Genomic DNA, 17,180 nt, shown 5'->3' with positions numbered 1-17,180 from the left:
GCATACTCACCCACTTACAATATAGGAGTTCTGTTTCTTTATATCATATTCTGTAAATATCCAATAACCATACTTCTTTTTTTTGTTGTTTTTTGTTTTTGTTTGTTTGTTTTGAGACAGAGTCTCGTTCTGTAGCCCAGGCTGGAGTGCAGTGGCACGATCTCTGCTCATTGCAACCTCTGCCTCCTGGGTTCAAGTGATCCTCCCACCTCAGCCTCCCAACTAGCTGGGATTACAGGTGTATGCCACCATGTTCAGCTAATTTTTGTATTTGTATCTGTATTTTTTATTTTTAAATTAATTTTTTTTTTGAAATGGGGTCTCACTCTATTGCCCAGGCTGGAGTGGAGTGGCACGATCTCAGCTCACTGTTACCTCCACCTCCCAGGTTCAAGCGATTCTCCTGCCTCAGCCTCCTGAGTCCCTCAGATTACAAGTGTGCACCACCTTGCCTGGCTACTTTTTGTATTTTTAGTAGAGATGGGTTTCACCATGTTGGTCAGGCTAGTCTCAAACTCCTGACCTCAAGTGATCCACCCACCTCAGCCTCCCAGAGTGCTGGGATTACAGGCGTGAGCCACCATGCCCAGCGTCGCAATTATACTTCCTAAAAACTCTGGCACACATCCGTTCCTCTTACTTTACATTGATATAAGCAAGTCATATGGATTTATCTGAGTGTAAGGAGAGCTGGAAAAAATAGTTCCTAGCAGGTCAGCCACCTCCCAGTGAGGACTGCATACCGTAGAAGGGGAGAATGAATTTTGGGAGAACAGGTAGTTATCTCTGTCACAGAAGGGGATGAAAAGTACAGTAGTTACACAAGTTAGACATCTGTATGGAAAATACTATTTGGTTGTACAGATGTGGTTAGAATATTTGAAAGGTATGGGCATCGATGGTATCTTAATTCAGGTTACAGTATTGGTATAAAGCAAACTGGTTAGTCCAACAGCTTCTGGAAATGTGTTTCTTAGAGCATCTGACTAATTTAATTTTATATTTGAAGTGGTAAGCTGTTAAGATATTTGCTATCTTGAACTTAATTAGGATCAATAGAAAAAAAAAGCTAGTGATATGTAAATTCTAGAAAGAACCTTTGCAGATAGAAGCCGTGTCATCTTGGGTTTATATTAAAAGTAGCAGGAAAGAGAGTTCTGGATTTTAAGATGTGTGCACTAGACTTTAGGAAACATTGGAAAACCAGTAAGAGTGAGGCTTAAAATTCTAACCGTGTACCCCCTGAAGGAGTGAAAAGTCTTAAAATGCCCCACACTTCTTATATGAAAGGTTAGGAAGCACACTGGTGGAGGGAGGGGGTCAGAGTAGAACAAGTATTATATGTTCATTTATATAGCACTTCTAGTGATTGAGAAAAGATACTAATTAGCCATATCAAAGAATTCCATGGGGGTAGCAGGTAGAAATTAGGGTGGAGCTAAAGTGGCTCCCCTGCGCATCTTCTCACCATCTCCCCTTTTCCCCCACCCCATCGCATCATCACTCCAACTGGGTCTTAGTTTTTGTTTTGTTTTGTTTTTGTTTAAATGCATAGACTGTAAGTCAGAAGGAGAAACTCATGACAAATGTCAAGTAGAAGAGAGGGTTGTGAACCTCTTAGGATGTTGTCAGATGATGAATAGGATTCTTACAATGACTGATGTTTCAAAAAAGGGAAAACAATATTGATGATTCTGAGAGATAAATTTATAGCAAGAGTAAGAAGTCATGAATCTACAGTTCAGGAAACTTGAAATAATAGGTGACACAGAACACATAGTGTATCTCCTTTTTATCTTCTCATTTCTGTAACAAGAAGTTGCTCTTTAAATTAGAAAAACTAGAACAAACAAAAAGAAAATAGACAGTTCACTTATCTGGCAGGATAGATACCATGATCATGAAGGTGGTTCCCAGAGTGAGGCTCATCCATTGCACTCTGGTTGTGCTGACCCCTGTGATTTCCTCAAATGCAGAATTTGTAGCAGTGAGGGACTGTGTTTGTGCTTTTCCCCTGTCATTTTTTTGTCATAAGAGATCATAGTGTGAAGTTTATAATATTAAAAACAAATAAATAATAAGAAAATAGTAAGGTGCATGTAGCTTTACATGATTTCATGTCTCTAGGTCTAGAAGAATTCCAAGGTTCTGAAAGATATTTCTGATACTTCCTGGGCCCTACCAATAAGAGAGAAATCATGGAGACAGGTAGATATCTTAGAAAAATGATTAGATGTTGCCTTAAAGGTGAATGTTAATAAATGCAGACACTGAAAGTTGCCTTTGATTCCTGACAGAGTTTTTAAAAGGTTTGTTAAACAGATGTTTGTTATCATTTTGAAGCAATTTGAAGATTATAAAGAAGTAATTTTTAACAGTTGTTGAGAAGTGCTTTATTGAACTGCCTTGCCTCTGGAGTTTGAGTAAATGCTGCATATAGGTCATTGTCAGTGGTACTTTCTTGTGTTGGTGAGTGGTCAGACCTCATAAGCTTAGTTTCTTTCCTTCTAACAGTAAGGTTCAGTGATTGCTTTTCTACCTGTGTTTTGTTTTTGTGTTTCCTCTTTCCATAATGAAGTGTTCTAATGGCATGATAGGTGTTGCTTTTTCTTTTGATGATAAACAGAGCCACGGATGTTAGCAGGTTTAAAGCTCTTTCTATATTTTCTCAGTTTTTTTTAGGGCGATTAATAGAACATCATTTTATTTTTGTTAGTTATATATATGAATAAAGATATCTTAAAATTATTTTAATTTGCTTTTTCGATTGAAGGCTACTATGCATCTCTCCTTGTGGTGAACTGCTTGCTCATAACCTTTGCCAGTTTTACTCTTGGCTTGTCTTTTTCTTATAAATTTTTAGGGACTCTTCAATATATTATAGATATTCTTTGTCTTTATGTTGCAAAGACTTTTCCATGTCTGTGCATAATGTTCCTTCTATACCTTTTGGATTTTGTGTTTCAAGAATTTTTTCTCCACTTGAAGATGATGTTAAAAATTCTACCTACAGGTTTGTGTTTTGTTTTGTCTTGCAAGTCATTTAGCTCTTTACTCTGGATTTTATGTGTGTTGTGAGGTAATTTTTTCTTTCCTCAGATGATATACTTCACTACTGCTAGTTATTAAATCTGTCTTCACACTGGTTCAAAATGCCACCTTTTAGCATTTACAAATTCTTTTTACTCTTGGGCCTGTTTCTGGGCTCTTTTTGAGGGATTTAATTGTTTGTTTATTTTTTGAGACGGAGTCTTGCTGTCACCCAGGCTGGAGTGCAGTGGTGCCTTCTCTGCTCACTGCAACCTCCACCTCCCGGTTCAAGTGCTTCTCCTGCCTCAGCCTCCTGAGTAGCTGAGACTACAGACGCCTGCCACCACACCTGGCTAGTTTTTGTGTTTTTAGTAGAGACGGGTTTCACTTTGTTTGCCAGGCTGGTCTTGAGCTCCTGACCTTGTGATCTGCCCACCTTGGTCTCCCAAAGTGCTGGGATTACCAGTGTGAGCCTCTGCACCCGGCCTAATTGTTTATTTCTATGCCAATACCACATATCTTGATGCTGCTGATTATAACCATGATAACAGCAACTAATGTGTATTGATAATTGACTGTGTGACAGTGCCTGTGATAAATAACATATTTATTAACTCATTTCTCACAGAGCCATCAAGAGTTAAGTATTCTTGACATCTTTAGTTTCATAGATAAATAGACTTCAAGAGGTTAAATTTACTCAAATTACAAGCTAGGACTATAACCTAACTTTGTAACTCCAGAGCCTAGACCCTTTTTTTTTTTTTTTTTTTTTTTTTTTTTTTTTTTTTTGAGATGGAGTCTCACTCTGTCACCCAGGCTAAAGTGCAGTGGGGCGATCTTGGCTCTGCAGGCTCCACCTCCCTGGTTCACACCATTCTCCTGCCTCAGCCTCCCCCGAGTAGCTGGGACTACAGGCACCCACCACCACACCCGGCTAAGTTTTTGTAGTTTTAGTAGAGATGGAGTTTCACCGTGTTGGTCTCTTCACCAGGATGGTCTCCATCTCCTGACCTCGTGATCTGCCTGCCTCAGCCTCCCAAAGTGCTGGGATTTAGGCGTGAGCCACGGCGCCCGGCCCAGAGCCTATACTCTTAACCATGAGGTTGTGATTCCTAGAAGGACAAATTTCCTGTTTTCCTTTTCAAAACTTTCTCAGCTATTCATATGCATTTACTTTTTCATATGAACTTCCTTGTGATTTTGATTTAATGTTACTTAGATTTATATAGGAAGGATGGGCATCTTTATAATGTACCTTCTGAAAATAAGTGATGTGTTTATTTTTTGAGATTGTCTTTTATATCCCAGTTTTATTTTCTTACATAGACTCTGAACTTTTGTTGTACTTACTCATCGGTCTTATTTGTGTGTGTGTGTGTGTGTGTGTGTGTGTGTGTGTGTGTGTGTATATGTTTTAATTTTAAGTTCTGGGATACATGTGCTGAACGTGCAGGTTTGTTACATGGGTATACATGTACCATGGTGGTTTGCTGCACCTGTCAACCCATCATCTAGGTTTTAAGCCCCGCATGCATTAGGTATTTGTCCCAATGCTCCCCCTCCTCTTTCCCCCACCCCCCAACAGGCCCTAGTGTGTGATATTCCCCTCCCTGTGTCCATGTGTTCTCGTTGTTCAACTCCCACTTATGAGTGAGAACATAACGGTTTTTGGTTTTCTGTTCCTGTGTTAGTTTGCTGAGGATGATGATTTCCAACTTCATCCATGTCCCTGCAGAGGACATGAACTCCTTCTTTTTTTATGGCTACATAGTATTCCATGGTGTATAGGTGCCACATTTTCTTTATCCTGTCTATCATTGATGGGGATTTGGGTTGGTTCCAAGTCTTTGCTGTTGAAAATAGTGCTGCAAGTTTATTTAGAAATAATTTCAAAGTTACAGAAAAGTTGTAAGAGTAGCACAAAGAACTCCTGGATACCCTCCACCCAGATTTACCTGTTGTTAACATTTTGTCACCTTTCCTTTATGGTTCCCTCCTTGGGTATGTGTGTATGTGTGTCCCTGCCACCACCATTTGAAAGTTAATTGCAAACATAATGTCTCAGTACCCTTAAATATTTCGGTATGTATTTCCTAAAACAAGGACATTTTCTTGTACAATTGCAGTACAGTTACTGAATTCAACAAGTTCAACATCAGTATAATACAGTTACCTAATTTCCAGTTGCGAATTCAGTTATGTTCCCCAAAAGGGTGCTAACCCTCAGTACCTGTGAATGTGGCCTTATTTGGAAATAGCATCCTTTGGGAGGCCAAGGCAGGCAGATCACGAGGTCAGTAGATTGAGACCATCCTGGCTAATACGGTGAAACCTCGTCTATATTAAAATACAAAAATTAGTCAGGCGTGGTGGCACGCGCCTGTAGTTCCAGCAACTTGGGAGGCTGAGGCAGGAGAATCGCTTGAACCCGGGAGGCGAGGTTGCAGTGAGCCAAGATTGTGGCCACTCCACGCCAACCTGGGTGACAGAGTGAGACTCCATCTCAAAAAACAAAACAAAACAAAAACCTAAAACCCACATGTCAAGACAGACACCAGGAGAGAATGCCTTGTGACAACAGAGGCAGAAATTGGTGGGATGCACCTGTAAGCCGGAAGCACGAAGGATTGCCAGCTACCATCAGAAACTAGGAGGAGGCAAGGAAGAATGATATCCAGAGTTTCAGCGGGAGCATAGCCCTGCTGACACTTTAATTTTGGACATCCTGCCTCCAGAACTATGAGATAATAAATTTGTTGTTTTAAGCCATTTTTTCTACAGCAGCCCTAGGAGGGAACAGTAAAGGAAATGTGGCAAGGAAAGTAATACAATAGTTCATACATTTTTCCATTTGTCCTAATAATATTCTTTAGAACAAAAATCCAAAATCCAATCTAGAAATACATGTTGCATTTAGTTGTCATGTTTCTTTAGTCTCCTTTAATCTGAACATTTCTTCAGTCTTTATCTTTCATGACATTGATTTTTTTGAAAGACTACTGGTTTTGTATAGTGTACATAAATGAGTTTTTGTTTGATGTTTCCTCATGATTTGATTTAGATTATGAATTTGAGGCAGGAGTACCACATAAAGGCTATTATGTTCTTCAGAGTTCAAGACATCAGGAGGCACGCTGTGTTAAGTCTATCCTACTATTGGCAATATTAACTTTGATTACTTAGTTAAGTGATATCTGTCAGGTTTCTTCATAAAATGAGCATTTTTCTCTTTTTAATAAACTATGCATAAGGAAATAGTTTTTGCTTCCATTGATGATTCCTTGGCTGAATTAATTATTGCAGTAAGAGTTATAAAATAATACTTTTCTAGCTCTCTTATGCCAAGTTTAGTAGTTGGGATTCTGTAAGAGAGAACCTTCCTGTTCTTATTTATTAGCGTGACTTATGGATTACCCTAGTCAACTAGTTGTAATCTGTTAGTGTCACCTTTTTTTTTTTTTTTTTTGGATGCTCAAATTCTATATTTGGTCAGCAAGAGCCTCTTCAAATGAATTCCCGTGTACTTTTGATAGGTCCCTATCATTTATTGAGTACTACTTTGTAACTATTTTTGGTATATTACAAAACTACTTATTTCTCAATATATTTTTGTAGCTGCCCTATAGAAATCTGTGTCTGATAGCTTTTCAGTTAATTCTCTTACTTTTGTTGTATAAGGGATCATGTAGATCAGACACAGTAGCTCACACCTGTAATCCCAGTGCTTTGGGAGACTGAGGCGGGAGGATCACTTGAGCCCAGGAGTTTGAGACCAGTCTGAGCAATTTAGTGAGACCCCATCTCTTCAAAAAATTAAAAAATTAGGTGGGTGTGGCGGCAGATGCCTGTAGCCCTAGCTACTCAGGAGGCTGAGATGGGAGGATTGCTTAAGACCAGGAGTTCGAGGCTGTAGTGAGCTATGATATGCCACTGCACTTTAGCCTGGATGACAGAGTGAAACCTCATTTCAAGTAATAATTATAATGGCCGGGCACGGTGGCTCACGCCTGTAATCCCAGCACTTTGGGAGGCCAAGGCAGGTGGATAATGAGGTCTGGAGTTTGAGACCATCCTGGCCAACATGGTGAAACTCCGTCTCTACTAAAAATACAAAAAATGAGCCGGGTGTGGTGGCAGGTGCCTATAGTCCCAGCTACTCGGGGGGCTGAGGCAGGAGTATCACTTGAACCCGGGCGGCGGAGGTTGAGCCCAGATTGCACCTCTGCATCCAGCCTGGTGACATAGCGAGACTCTGTCTCAAAGAAAAACAAAATTAATAATTATAATGAGCATTAAGACTCTTTCTGGTGTTTGCCATTAAGCTGTGATGCCAGAGTTGACTTGAACGTTAGCTATAGATATATAATATTATGGAAGGATTCCTCTATTTTTAGTTTATGAGAGTTATTAAAAAGTGGGGGTGGGTGTTGATTTAAGCTTTTTTTCCCCTTGGCTTTTATTGAAATAAATAGCTTTTTTTCTTTTTCTTTCTTTTTTAAATTTTTTTTAAAAACAGAGACAAGGTCTCGCTATATTGCCCAGGCTGATCTTGAACTCCTGGCCTCAAGCAATCCTCCCTTCTCAGCCTTCCAAAGTGCTGGGATTACAGATTTGAGCCACTGCACCTGGCGGCTGCGGCTGCTCCTGCTGCTCCTGCTCCTGCTCCTGCTCCTGCTCCTCCTGCTCCTCCTGCTCTTCCTCCTCTTCCTCCTCTTCCTCCTCCTCTTCCTCCTTCTCCTCCCCTACCCTTTTATTTATGTATGTGTATAAAGAGATGGGGTCTCACTGTGTTTCTGAGGCTGGAGTATAGTGCTATTCACAGGTGTGATTATGGCACTCTACAGCCTTGAATTCCTGGCCTCCTGCCTCAGCCTCCAGAGTAGCTGGGGCTACAGATATGTGCAGCTGCACCTGACTTCCTTATTTTTCATTTTATTTTTTTTAACCCAAACCCAAAATGGTCAATATGGCTTCTTTGTTTGTTTGTTTTTCGAGATGAAGTCTCGCTCTGTCATCCAGTCTGGGGTACAGTGGCACAATCTCAGCTCACTACACCCTCTGCCTCCCAGGTTGAAACAATTCTCCCGCCTCAGCCTCTGGAGTAGCTGGGATTACAGGCACGTGCAACCACACTTGGCTAAACTTCCTTATTTTTTAATTTGGTGAATTAATATTTAATAGACTGTAATATTTTATAAAATAAAATAATATTTTATAGACTGTAAATAGTGTCTATTATGTAAGAATAGTATATTCTTACATCCTGAGAATACACTATTTTTTTTTAGTAGAAAAACATATAACGGTGGTTATGAACACTCTCCAGTATAATAGATGAGCACTTGAAATGTGGCCAGTCCAAATTGAGATGTACTGTAAGTGTAAAATACACACCCGATTTCAAGTAGCTGGGCTCACAGGCACGTGCCAACACCCCCAGCTAATTTTTGTATTTTTAGTAGAGTTGGGGTTTCACCATGCTGGCCAGGCGTTCTCAAACTCCTGACCTCAAGTGATCCCCCTGCCTCAGCCTCCCAAAGTGCTGGGATTACAGGCATGAGCCACCATGCCTGGCGCAATACACACCAGATTTTAATATGGAAAAAGAATGTAGAATAATTCAACTATTAAATATTAATTGCATGTTGAGAACATTTTTGATATAGTAGGTTAAATAGATATTAAAATTAATCTCTTTTTGTTTTACCTTTTTAAATGTGGCTAGTGGAAAATTTAAAATTGCATATGTGGCTTGTATTTGTGGTTCACATTATATTTCTGTTGGATAGTACTGTTCTGGAGCTAAATTGCCTGAGAGCATCTTTGACCTTAGACTAGTTACCTAATCTGTGTGCCTTAGTTTCCTCATGTTTAAGGGGTGAGTAAAAATAGTCCTTAACTAAAAGGGTGGTTGTAAGGATTAAATTAAATGGGTTAGTACATGCAAGCGTACTTAGGATAGTATTTAGCACATAGCAGCCACCTAATGTTATCTGTTACTATTCTTAATAAGAATGCAAGCTGCACGATGCCTCGGACCTTGTTTTGTTCACTGTTGCATCTCTACTTTCTAGACTTTCTTTTTTTTTTTTCCTTCAAGTTTCACTCTTGTTGGCCAGGCTGGAGTGCAGTGGTGCAATCTTGGCTCACTGCAACCTCCGCCTCCTGGGCTCAGGTGATTCTCCCACCTCAGCCTCCCGAGAAGCTGGGATTACAAACGCGTGCCACCATGCCTGGGCTAATTTTTGTATTTTTAATAGAGATGGGGTTTCACCATGTTGGCCAGGCTGGTATCGAACTCTTGACCTCAGATGATCCACCCGCCTTGGCCTTCCAAAATGCTGGGATTATAGACGTGAGCCACTGTGCCCAGCCTAGACTTTCAAAAGATATTTTTTTGAATTAATGAATGAATATGGAGAATTTCTGAGAAACCTAGGTAACAGTTGGGAAGGAGCTCTTTTGATAACCCCAGATGTCTGTTGGAAGGATGCTACAACCAAGAAAGCATCCTGTAATACCCATGAAATACATAATATTTGTGCTTTTCTGGTAGTTTTTTAAAACAAGATTTAAACTATTTTAATAGTTATTGCTTTATTTAGGTCTCCTATCTTTTAACTGAGTTATTTTTATTAATTTGTATTTGCCTAGTTAACCATTTTATCTAGTTCTGAAAACTTTATTGGCAGGAGTTATACAAAGTTATCGCTTTCTTTTCAAATCATCTGTGGCTCTAGTACCCTTCTCATACCTAATACTATGTACTCTCCCTTTGTGTTTCTTGTTTATGATGAAATCTAGTGATTTATCTGTTTCATTGATGTTTATTTGTAAATTATACTGGATTTTTTGTTACAGTAAGAGTAAATTAAAAGAAAAGATAATGAATTAGAAACGAGAAACAGAAATCTCAGTATGATTTACAAATAAAAATTCTTTTGGGAGGTTCCCCCCACCGCCCCCCACCCCAAGACGGAGTTTTGCTCTTGTTGCCCAGGCTGGAGTTCAATGATCCCATCTCGGCTCATTGCAACCTCCGCTTCCCGGGTTCAAGCAATTCTCCTGCCTCAGCCTCCCAAATAGCTGGAGTTACAGGCACGTGCCACTGCGCCTGGCTAATTTTTGTATTTTTAGTAGAGACAGGATTTCACCACATTGGCCAGGATCGTCTCAAACTCCTGACCTCAGGTGATCCACCCGCCTTGGTCTTCCAGAGTGCTGGGATTACAGGTATGAGCCACTGCACTTGGCTGAGAGTTTCTTTTGTTTATTTTATTTTATTTTTATGAGACGGAGTTTCACTCTTGTTGCCCAGGCTGGAGTGCAATGGCACAATCTCAGCTCACTGCAACTTTCACCTCCCTGGTTCAAGCAGTTCTCTTGCCTCAGCCTCCTAGTAGCTGGGATTTACAATCTTGTGCCACTATGCCCCGCTAATTTTTTGTATTTCATGGAGATGGGGTTCTACCACGTTGGTCAGGCTGGTCTTAAACTTCTGACCTCAGGTGCTCTACCTGCCTCGGCCTCCCAAAGTGCTGGGGTTACAGGCTTGAACCACTGCGCCTGGCCATTTTTTTTAGATTGTAAATTCCCCTAATTTTGTTTCCTCCTAAATTGCTCAATTCATTTGTTTATGTTATTTCCCTTTTAGTAACAGGTATGTAGGGCTCTGAATTTTGCTCTGAATACAACCTTTGCTGTAGTTCATTGATGTAGAAAGTTGTTGGGGTTTTTTGTTTGTTTTGGTGGTTTTTGTTTTTGTTTTTGTTTTGAGACAGAGTCTTGCTCTGTTGCCCAGGCTGAAGTGCAGTGGCATAGTCATGATTCATTGCAGCCTTGACCTCCTGAGCTCAAGTGATCCTCCTACCTTTGCCTCTCAAGTAGCTGGGACTACATGCCTATACTACCACACTTGGCTACTTTTTAAATTTTTTGTAGAGACAGGATCTCCCTACATTGCCCAGGCTGATCTTGAACTCCTGGGCTCAAACCATCCTCCCACCTCAGCCTCCCAAAGTGTTGGGATTACATGCATGAATCACCATGCCTCGCAAAGTTGTTCTTTTTGAATTGCGGGGTTTGTTGTCTTTTTGACATAAGTGTGTTGGGTCATGAATATTTTAATATAGTCATCTCAGTTAGGAAAACTTTGAAAAAATACCTTGTATACCATTTCCTTAGGTTTTACATCATATATTCTGTTATCAGTACTCAGTAAATGCTAAACTACAGTGTGGAAAATTGTTTCCAGTCAGAAACAACTAAAGCATGTATAGGTAATTTCATGGAATTTAAAACATCCATTCTCAAAACTAATATTATAAAATGGGGGCCATAATATGATAAATCTTTATATAATTCAGTTCAACAAACTTTTTTACATGCTCTGAGCAAGCAAATACTTCTCATACTGTTTTTGTTTGTTTGAGACAGTCTTTCACTCTGTCACCCAGGCTGGAGTGCAGTGGAGAGATCTTGGTTCACTGCAACCTCTGCCTCCTGGGTTCTAGCGATTCTCGTGCCTCAGCCTCCCAAGTAGCTGGCACTACAGGCACACACCACCACCTCTGGCTAATTTTTAAAAAAATATTTTTAGTAGAGACAGGGTTTCACCAAGTTGGCCAAGCCAGTCTCAAACTCCTGGCCTCAAGTGATCTGTCCACCTTGGCCTCGCAAAGTGCTGGGATTACAGGCGTGAGCCACTGCGCCTAGCCCTAATACTGTTTTAAGAGCACGAAGTAGTATCAGGATTACAAAAATTCTTAACGTTGTTGCATTCTAAAATAGTTTTCCACAGAATATTTGTGCCTTTCTAGATGGAAACTTCCATATCTGTATATGCTAAACTTTGAAAATCAAAAGGTTTTATTTTTTAATAAAACCTAAAAAATTTTAACATGTATACACATCGTTATTATGTACATATTTTAAGCAATGATTTTAGGGTTAAAATAGTGTAGCCAGAGGTAAGCCATACTTCAGAAATACGAAGTTCTGGCTTTAATTTTTAGGTCATCCTAAGGAATGAAAAGCTGAATATAAATGGTCATTTTATAGCCCATACTAAAAGGCTCCCCCATGTAATATAAAAATGGAAAGAAAGGAAACATCAAGTTTTTTGAGTCGAAAACTTTGTATCTCTTTTTAATATACCACCTTTATTGAACTAGAATAAAACCATTCATGCTATTTCTTATTAATTTTTTTACTTCATTATTTTACTCCAAAAAGCCAAAGGAGGCAAGTTCATATGGTTGGGAGATTCAACATGTAAATGCATGTGAAGAGTCAAAATATAAATATGAGGAATGTCTGGAAACAGTCAGTGTGCATCCTGCCTTTCTCATGTACCTGCTGTTTTCTTGTCACCCAGCGTTGATGCCTTACCTGGACATTTCGAGGCTAGGACAGTTGTTGAACTCCAAAGCATTAGTAAGTCTTCACAGCTTAAAAGGAGATGCACATAACTAGTAAATTAATTTGATATATGTTGATCTATGGATTAATATCAGTCTTTTTTTATCCCCGCTCTCTTCATTAAAAAATAGATTCAAACATTAATTTTTGATCAGTATTTATCTTTTTTCTAAATGTTGATGGGGAAAAGAATTGATAATTCAACGGAATTTTTTTTTTTTTTTTGAGACAGAGTCTCACTGTGTTGCCCAGGCTGAAGTGCAGTGGCGCGATTTCGGCTCACTGCAGCCTCCGCCTCCCAGGTTAAAGTGATTCTTCTGCCTCAGCCTCCGGAGTAGCTGGAATTACAGGCAGGCACCACCACGCCCAGCTAATCTTTGTGTTTTTAGTAGAGATGGGGTTTTTCCATGTTGGCCAGGGTGGTCTCAAACTCCTGACCTTCAGTGATCCACCTGGCTTGGCCTCCCAAAGTGCTGGGATTACAGGTGTGAGCCACCGCACCAAGCCCAACAAAATTTTTTAAAAGACAGTATGTATCAGCTGGGCGCGGTGGCACACGCCTGTAATCCCAGCACTTTGGGAGGCCAAGGTGGGAGGATCACCTGAGGTCAGGAGTTCGAGACCAGCCTGATCGATATGGTGAAACCCCATCTCTACTAAAAATACAAAAATTAGCCGGGCTTGGTGGTGGGCGCCTGTAGTCCCAGCTACTCTGGAGGCTGAGGCAGGAGAATCGCTTGAACCCTGGAGGTGGAGGTTGCGGTAAGCCGAGATTGTGCCACTGCACTCCTTCAGCCTGGGCAACGGAGCGAGACTGTCTCAAAAAAAAAAAAAAAAAAGTATGTATTACAGTTTTTAAAGAAACATAATTTTGGCCATCTTTTCTATCAATATGTTCATATACAGTCAGTTCTCATTATTTGTGCTGGTTGTGTTCTATAAGATTATCATGAACACTAACTTATCAAAGACTGAACCATTCCTCCTAGAGGGAATCAGGGTTAGGCTCCTATGAGCTTTTTTAAAGAAATCATACAACCTTGTTATATGTGTGTTTTTGTTCAGAGATGCCTTATATATATTAAATTGTAAATGGATGAAGTCCTTCAGAACATGCAGGTATATTTGACTTTATGGTAGACATATGGTCCTTGGAGCTTGACCGTATAAAAACTTGATGTGCAGCAAATCCTGTTTTCCCATACATTCTTATTCAAGTGGCTCTTAGTTTCCTGTTTCCAAGTGGAAACAATAGCAGTTGCTAAATAATGCAGAAATTGGTATTATCAATTTTTATTGCCACCCTGAACTGATATGGTATTAATTTTAGTAAGCAGGTGAATTCATAAATATGGAATTGAAAATAATGAGGAGCAACTGTGTGTGTGTGTGTGTGTGGATTTATTAAAGATGATGTTTATAGTAATGAATGTTGCAAAGTGGCTTCTAGGCTAACCACAACAATGGACAAAGATTCTATTTTAGGTTTCCTTAGCTTTCTTGCCAGGATCCCTCAAACTTGACACTCTTATGTCAAGCTCCCCTTCCTCCTACTCTAGGGAGGGGAAAAAAGGGAAAAAGTCTCCATGTTTGATATTGTGACAAAGAAGGAAGTCGCCCCCCCCCCATCTCCACCCCACCTTCTATCTTTGAGTTCTGGTGATTTGAGTAATTTCTATGTGGAGACCAGCTTCCTGTCAAATTCTCATTTAGAGGTTATTTGAAGAGCAATTGCATCTTAAGGTTTCTTAGTTTATTTTGTGTTGCTACTACAATACCACAGATTTGGTAATTTATAAAGAAGAGAAACTTACTTCTCACAGTTCTGGAGGCTGGGAGGTCCAATACCAAAGAGCTGACATCTGGCAAGGGCCTTCTTCTTGCTGCGTTATCCCATGGTGGAAGGTGAGAGGCTGAGAGAGGATTAGAGTGAGGGAGAGAGAGAAACTCACTTAAAAAAGACAGAGTCACTCTTTTGCCCAGGCTGGAGTGCAGTGGCACCATCCTGGCTCACTGCAGCCTTGAACTCCTGGCCTCACGCGTTCCTCCCTGCTTCAGCCTCCCAAGTAGCTGGGACTACAGGTGCTCACCAGTGCCTGGCTTTTTTTTTTCCTTTTCCTTTTGTAGAGACAAAGTCTCACTGGGCTTAGGCTGGTCTCGACGAACTTGCTTTTATAACAAACCCACTCCCATGATAGTGACATTAACCCATTCAGAGGGCACAGTCCTCATAACCTATTTACATCTTAAAGATCCCACCTCTCAACACTGTTGCATCGTGGATTAAGCTTCCAGCACGTGAACTTTGGGGGATATTCAAACCGTAGCGTAGAGTATCATCTGAACAGGCTGGATATAATGCCAACCACAGCCCTACCACCAGGATTCAGACCTTTTAGAGTGCTTCTCTCTCCTTCCAGCTACTTAGAACAAGCCCAGCTTTACTTGTTCCTCTTTCTGCCCCTAACACTCAGTGTTATACTTTAGAAGCTTGGTGAGGGCAGGGGAAGATGGTGTCTCTTATTGGCTTGTTTCCTTTTAAGACTTATTTAGATGGATGAGTTAACTCCATTGACTCAGTCACTTGGTTTTTAATAATTTCCACCAGCGTCCAACATTTTGGCTTTCCTGGGCCGCATTGGAAGAAGAATTGTCTTGGGCCACACATAAAATACAATAATACTAACGATAGCTGATGAGGTTAAAAAAAAAAAAAAAGGCCGGGCGCGGTGGCTCAAGCCTGTAATCCCAGCACTTTGGGAGGCTGAGACAGGCGGATCACGAGGTCAGGAGATCGAGACCATCCTGGCTAACACAATGAAACCCCGTCTCCACTAAAAAAAAAAAATACAAAAAAATTAGCCGGGCGTGGTGGCGGCGCCTGTAGTCCCAGCTACTCCGGAGGCTGAGGCAGGAGAATGGCGGGAACCCGGGAGGCGGAGCTTGCAGTGAGCCGAGATCGCGCCACTGCACTCCAGCCTGGGCAAAAGAGCGAGACTCCGCCTCAAAAAAAAAAAAAAAAAAAAAAAAAAAGGTCTGTGCATAACTTTTGTGATATTTGCCACCACAGATAAGCAAAGTAGTCCTCACATTCAAAGGGTTGGACACCCATGATCCTCCTAATTTAAGTTATGTTGCTTAGTATGGAAGCATACTGACTCTCTGAACCCTAATGGATGAGCATGATTTTTGTAGTATACTGATTATAAACGTGGGTACTGTGGTAGGCAGTATCTTGGCTCCCAGAGATGTCCATGCTCTGTGAATTCTCAGAACCTTTGAATATGTTAGGTTACATGGTAAAGAGGAGTTACAGTTGCACGTAGAGTTAAAATTCCTGATCAACTGATTTTAAAATAGGGAGTTTATCCTGGCTTATCCAGGTAGGCACAATAGAGAGTAACAGTGGTTTTTAGGAGTGGAAGAGAAAAGCAGGAAAGTCAAAGAAATGTAACAACAAAGCAGAGTCAGAAAGAGACAACATTCCAGGGCTTAAATGTGGAAGGAGTCTGTGAGCCAAGGAATGTGGACAGCCCCCACAAGCTAGAAGGGGCAAGAACTGATTTTCTCTGAATCTCCAGAAGGAAATGCAGCCCTGCTGACACCTTGATTTTAGCCCAGTGACACCGGTGCCAGACTTCTGAACTGTAAGACAAATACGTTTGTATTGTTTTAAGCCACTACATTTGTGGTAATTTGTTGTAGCAGCAATAATTAATGGACACTGAGCCGAAATGTTCTGAGTTCATTCTCAGCTTCTGGCTCTGTCACTTAGTAGTTTTGTGACATAGAACCAAAACCTATTTAACCTCTCCGGCCTCAGTTTCCTCTTCTGTAAAACAGGGATAATAACACATATCTTCAATGGTTATTGCCTGGATTAAATCAGTGCATCCAATGTACACACTTACATACATCTTTATTATTTATATTTTAATATGAGCATATAGAAAACTTGTAATGAAAACAAAATAATTGAATTATTCATCTTAATTTTTCTTAAAACATAAGAATAAGTTAGACATTTTATTTAGTAATTGTCCCATGGACATTTAAAATTACAAGAAAAGTTGGGCCGTATATATGACAACATGTGTCTTAAAATGAATATTTTTTTGCCAGTATGAAATTTGAGAAAATTCCATCAGTATTATGCCTGTTTTGTTTAATATAAGGAAAAGGATTTTTCTAATTATTCCCAAAAGAAAAAAGCTTTTAGTGTTTATTGTATGTTACAAATATTAATAACATGAAAAATTAATGAACTGGATGTGGTGGTTCATGCCTGTAATCCCAGCACATTGGGAAGCCGAGGTGAGTGGATCACCTGATGTCAGGCCTACAAGACCAGCCTGGCCAACATGGTGAAACCCATTTCTACTAAAAATACAAAAATTAGCTGGCCATGGTGGCAGGCGCCTGTAATCCCAGCTACTTGGGTGGCTGAAGCAGGAGAATTGCTTGAACCTGGGATGCAAGGTTGCAGTGAGCTGAGTTCGCGCCATTGCACTCCAGCCTGGGGAACAAGAGTGAAACTCTGTCTCAAAAAAAGAAAGAAAGAAAGAAAGAAAAATTGATGATATATGTAGAAGCTTAGAAAAATCTGTTGTGGGTAGGGAATGGGAAGCAAATACGCTACGAGCTTACAGACTTCTACCTTTTTTTCTCCTGGTTTTTCCAGTTCAACTCAATTGAGCTTTCAGATTCAATTTTGTTATAACATTGCA

At 40.3% G+C, this 17,180-nt stretch overlaps 1 protein-coding gene and 1 pseudogene across 4 annotated transcripts in view; both read left to right on the top strand.

Annotated features, from left to right (window-relative positions):
• Positions 1-17,180, top strand: part of LOC105464630 (YES proto-oncogene 1, Src family tyrosine kinase) — an 87,321-nt gene that overhangs the window by 14,263 nt on the left and 55,878 nt on the right. The window lies entirely within an intron of this gene.
• Positions 1,870-2,016, top strand: LOC112423837 (U1 spliceosomal RNA; annotated as a pseudogene).

This window comes from Macaca nemestrina, chromosome 19 (genome assembly GCF_043159975.1).
Source record: "Macaca nemestrina isolate mMacNem1 chromosome 19, mMacNem.hap1, whole genome shotgun sequence".
Taxonomy (NCBI): domain Eukaryota; kingdom Metazoa; phylum Chordata; class Mammalia; order Primates; family Cercopithecidae; genus Macaca; species Macaca nemestrina.
This window is presented reverse-complemented; position numbering and strand designations above follow the sequence as displayed.